A 6,000-nucleotide genomic window follows, 5' to 3' on the forward strand; every position below is an offset into this window, starting at 1 on the left:
GATTATAATCTAGCTTCCAGTCCAGAGTCCAGTTTAGCCAAATATTTTGTTCATGCTTTTTAAAACTCAGTGGTGAGTTCATAAAAATGTCTGCAACCCAGATGAGGTTGTTAAATTCTTTCGTAAGAACAAGACAGAGAAGAGAAGTGATTTACTGAAGTATGTTGCTAGGTTTGTTTTTTATTTTTATTTTTGCTCTTCTAATCCCCAAGCCCACAGCAGCCTGTCTAGTTGAATCTTGATTTGTTTTTGTCTCATATGAATGTGAACATCCATCCTCCCAGCAGAAATGGTAAATAGCTGTACACATCTATGTCATGAAGTGGTCATAAATAACGATCATTTATGGGGCTGGTGGGAGGGCAACCTTTGTGCTTAGAGAACTGCTTGCAGCAATACTGTTCTATGAAGTTTTCTGTAACTAAAGGAGCAAAAACATTGAGTCTTGTTGCTTAAAGTTAAAATTTTTAAATAATACATAGTAAAAAAAGAACTTAATATGTCATACGGTGGTATAAATGAAAAACTCTATGTCTGGTAACAACTTTAAATTATCCGTTTGTTTTAGGCTACAAAAATCATGCATGAACACTGTCTTATAAAAATTTCAAACCATACAAACAAAGTTAGAGTCCCTCTTGACCATCACCCCAGTTACATTCCCCCATTGCTAACAGAGGTGGATTTGTTTCCAGATCTTTATAATCTTTATAAGTATATATGTTTGTTTGTTTGTTTTTTATGTTACACAAATGGCATACCACATTTATTATCCAGCGACTTGCTTTTTTTGACAATAATGTCTTGGATATCTTTCCATGTGAAGAGTACATATATATTGATTTTACTTCTTTAAACTGTTGTGTAATATGACAGTGTCATAATTTGTGTATGTGCAATAAACATTTAGATACTTCCAATTTTTTGCTATGTCACACAGAGCTGAACATCATTGTCCCTACTTTCTGGTACACATGTTGAAGTGTTTCTTTGGAATAGGTAGGAAGTACACATTTTTAGCTATTTCTATTTTTAGTTCTTCTGTTATTCATCATGACTGTTCAAAATAATATGCTTCCCTAGCCAGTTTGGCTCAGTGGATAGAGCGTCAGCCTGTGGACTGAAGGGTCCCAGGTTCGATTCTGGGCAAGGGCACATACCTCGATTGCAGGCTAGATCCCCGGCCCTGGTTGAGGCTCATGTAGGAGGCAACTAATCGATGTCTCTCTCACATTGATGTTTCTATGTCTTTCCCCTCCCTTCCACTCTTTCTAAATCAATGAAAAAATATCTTCAGGTGAGGATTAACAAAACAAAAACCAAAATAATATACTAATCATTTATTTCTTGATTTACCAAATTTAGATCTTATCCATTGACTCCTTACTATGAAAGATGGGGAATTTAGCTCACTTATATGTGTAGGGAGCGGCTCTAGAGTTAACCCTTGGATTGACCTGTGGCAGAGCCACAAACAAGTCCCAGTTTAGAGGGCAGAGTCCTTTTAGCATAATTAAGCTTGACCTTGTAGCGCTCCCTAAATCCTTCGTAGGTAGCTAATGGGCTGTGGGAGATGCAGCAAGTGCTGCCGAAACAAGTGAAACTCACAAGAACATTGTAACTATGCTGACCACTACCTTGTTTTTCTTTGACTATAAAATAAAGCCTCAGTTTGCTGGCTGGATCCAGACACAGGAGATCCACTGAGCCCCAGCTATATTCTCTTTGTCTGTCTTTTCTTTAATCCTTCACCACCCCTCCTCAGGCTCACTGAACCCTTGGTTGTGCTGGAACGGCACATATATGAACTTTCCCCTCCCCTCCATTCCCAAGTTTTGTTAATTATCTATATATAGAAAAGCCTAAGCAACTGTTACGATGGAACAACCAGAACGACTGGTCGCTATGATGCACACTGACCACCAGGGGGCAGACACTCAACACAGGAGCTTCCCCCAGCCCACAGACCCCGATCATTGATGGGGCCTGCTGGCCAACCTCCTGGTCCCTCCCCCTGGCCAGCACTCCCCGACTGCCTGATTGGGGCCAGGACCTCGGGCTGGGATGGGGAACTGAGGGCCAGATCCCTCCTCGGGGCTTGTGGCCAACCTCCTGGGTCCTTCCCCCCATTCCTACCCCTGGCTGGCAGGCCCCAATTGGCCTGCCGCCTGCCCGCCATGGTGGCAGTTGGCTCCCCACCCCCCCCCCCCCCGCATGTCCGGATCGCCTGATCGGGGCTGGGCCCCGGGCTGGTACAGAAACGGGGTGGGTGGTGGTGGATGTGAGCAGCAAGGGAAGGAGGAGGTGGGGAGGTGGAGAGGCAGGGAACCTGATCAGCCCTGATCACTGGCCAGGCCTAGGGACCCCGCCCATGCACAAATTTCGTGCACCGGGCCTCTAGTATTTTTATAATTGGCCCTTCTATTGATTACTTTTATAACTTTATATAATATACTTAAATGTCTAGTTCGTATATAATCAATTGTAGACAATATCTTTTGATTCTCTATCATAAACAATGCAGAAACCAGCACCTCTAGTTTGTCCTCCTCTTACAGTACTACTTTTACTTTGTGCAGGTTTATGATTTTTACATCCTATTCTGTAACTATACAATCTTCCATGGTTTCTCTGTGTGCTGGTTCTAAAAATTAGAAACCTTTTGGCAATGTTTTACTATTTGACTCTTTAAGTAACATTCTTGATACACCAAATACTGTTGTTGAATCCTTAGAAAAGTAGTACTGTTCAAAGAAACCTGTTTAAACATTAAGTCCACATGGATTGCATTTGCTTACACTTTATGTTGTGTTGGAAGTCACATTGCACTTTAGTTTGCTTCATAGATGGAGCTTAACTTTCTAACAAAGTTTTCCACCTCTGACGTTTCTAATCTTTCTCTATTTCTTCCTTCCTGCACCCCACCCCCCTTATTTCTTATCCAACTCTGCCTTCGTCCTGTACATTTGCAGTTCTCTTTTACCTGTAAATTAGGTCTTATTCACTTTATCTTTTTCAGAAAGTCATCAAATTCTATGAATTACTCCTCCCTCCTATTCTCTTTTGTACATCTTCACCCTTGTTTCAATGAGAGTTTGGTGGAAGGGAATGTAAATACTTGAGTTCAGTCATCCTTCTTGAACAAGACAAAGCCAAGAATTTTTAAAAATTCCACTGTTTCTTTGAAGGCCTTTTCAATATACTGGTGCCAGTTTCAGCAAAAAGGGAAACTCTTGATTTTTTTAAATTAACCAGAGACAGGTGAGATTAGTCTGTAACCCAAACCATAAAACCAAACTCTAACACCTGCCATAAAAGGTGTTCACTGATTCTGTTATAAGGAACTTAAGTCTAAAAAATTAACCTTTTCATCCTTATCTTCCAGTCCTAGCTAAGAAGGGAAGGGACTTAAGGAAGACTCCAGGGTCCATGGCAGAGCTACAGGGTTAGGCTTTTTAAATGGCTCATTCTTTTCAGTGCTGCCCTAGAGAATTGGGGAAGCCAGGATAACACAGTGGGTAACAATTTGGGATGCAAGGATTCTGACACTTCATACTGTTTGATTGTTTACTACTTCATTTCTTAAGCTTCAGTTTTCTCATCCACAAGGTGGGGGTAATAATCATGACCACCTCTTATGGTGGTTATAGCGATTAATTGTGGTAATACATGTAAAGCACTTGGTGCCAACACATGGTAAGCATCAATAAGTATTAGCTATTTTTTTCTTTTATTATTTTAAATTTTATTTTATTGTTTAAAGTATTACAAATAGTAGTACATATGTTTCCTTTTCCCCCCATTGTAGCTATTTTTATAATGAAACTTGCATTCTGAATATATACAGTTCTCTAGGGGAAATTCCAGAGAAAAGAAGGAATGTGTTCCCAACCCTTGAAGAGTTCCTAGTCTAAGGAATGGCTAATATTTTCACTCTATGGTGCCTTATATATGGCAAGAGTTTAATGGATATCTGTTGGATAAATTATTGAATAATCTTTGGTCCTGAGGAAGACATGGCTTCTCCTCTCAGGGAATATTCAAAGAGAAGTAAAATACGTATTATATAAACAAGTATATTTAATCACAGTGCACTCACATGACAATTCATTCAACCAATATTTGTCACTCATTAACTGTATGGAGAAATTATGTTAAGACATTTAACAAGATACAGTTCCTGCCTTCAAGGGGTTTAAAGTATATAAGATTCCTACACAGAGCTAAATACATTACAGTGAAAGTGTTACTGATCGATTGGGGGAAAGGCAATTGTCCAAGCTGCCTTATTCTCATGTCCAAGTCCTCTCTCCCCTCTCTGGTCATCATCCATCTCTCATGACGTATCCATAGCAATGTTTATTTCTGAGGTAATAAAAATAATAAAAATAATGTGGACTTCATCTGAAAAAAATGAAGATATATAGATGACTCCCTACTTCTCTAGACAAAATCACATTTAATTTCCCTGTAGGCAAATAAGCTTTCTAGAGAATACACATTGTTTCCACTGACTTCCTAACCCCAGCTATTCATTGACTTTTTTGTGTGATAGAAATCTTTTACTCCATTAGTCATCTCATAAGTACATACCTATGGGGAAGTTGGAAAAATTTTTACTTGCAAATTCTACCATTACCTCAAACTCAACATGTTATATTTCTGGAGGTGAAGACTGGTGTAGTGAAAAAAAAAACAACCAACTTTGAAGCTAGACAAACATGAGTCCAAATCTCTGTTCCTCTTCTTACTAGGTAAGTGATATTGGGCAAGCTAACTTAAGCTCTCTGAGTCTGTTACCTCTTACATAAAATGAAAGTCATAGTGCTGTGTCAGAAACCACTAATTCTTTCTCCAAATATAGCCTATTCTTTATCATAGTAATATAATTTTAGCTGGTCACAAAGTTGCTTGGATAAAACAAGCCTTCCTTGGCCATATGAATAAATTCTGGTTAAAGGGATGTGTGTTGGTAAATGTTTAACTGGCTCATACACACATACACACACACACACACACATCACTTTCTCTCACTTTCTCTCACTTGTGTGTGTGTGTGTGTGTGTATATATATATATATATATATATGTAAGCACATACATTTATTATAAATTTTACTGATATTAAATATACAAAATTTATAAATAATAATAGAATATACAGTAATCTGTCATAAGTTCTATATAGCTAAGTGAATCTTACAGAATGCTTTGGCTGGTTATTGCTGAACTCTTAGATCTGTATGCAACCTATGATCGCACTTCAACCATGATTTGACAAATGGGGTCCACTATCATTTCCCAATAAATTTATTGTCATTTAATTGGAAATGTGATCTACTATTAAACTATTTTTTATCCTCATATAAATTATATTCATTAAACTAAAATCTCTTTCAGCTTTAGCACTACATATGTTGGAACCTCACTCATTTGTCAATGAGGTGAGTGACTTCTGTGCTGAATTGGGTAATAGTTTTCAAATACGGGAAGAGTATTTCCTTAATGTTTTGTGCTATTCATAATGTGATGGGCACAGATATGCCACACTGTTAGTTTTAATATGTATTTTTAGCATTTCTTCCCATCACTTTCTTAAGTTTAGACAAATAACAAAATAATAAATCAAGCTCTGACTTTAACATTTGCTGATTTCCATGGTGTAAATATTCTCATAATGACTGCATTCAAACTACCAGCATGAGGCTACTGAACACAAAGTTGGGAAGAAATATTCAGTGTTTCCACCATCTGAATAAGATAGATATAATTTCATATGTGATGGTTATTTGGAATTCTTCAAATTGTCTATTTATGTTTTCTTACCATTCTTACCATATTTTTTCTTTCTCTCACTTGTAAGAACTCTTTGTATGTTGTTAGTCATATGTATCATCTATCACTAGAAAGTAAACTTCATGAATACAGGAATATCATTTAGACAGATAACAAAATAATAAGTCAATCCCCGACTTGTAGCATTTTCTGAATGTTTTATTCA

Source organism: Myotis yumanensis, unplaced genomic scaffold (genome assembly GCF_028538775.1).
Source record: "Myotis yumanensis isolate MYYU_CA2020_CCGP unplaced genomic scaffold, mMyoYum1.0.hap1 SCAF_11, whole genome shotgun sequence".
Classification (NCBI taxonomy): domain Eukaryota; kingdom Metazoa; phylum Chordata; class Mammalia; order Chiroptera; family Vespertilionidae; genus Myotis; species Myotis yumanensis.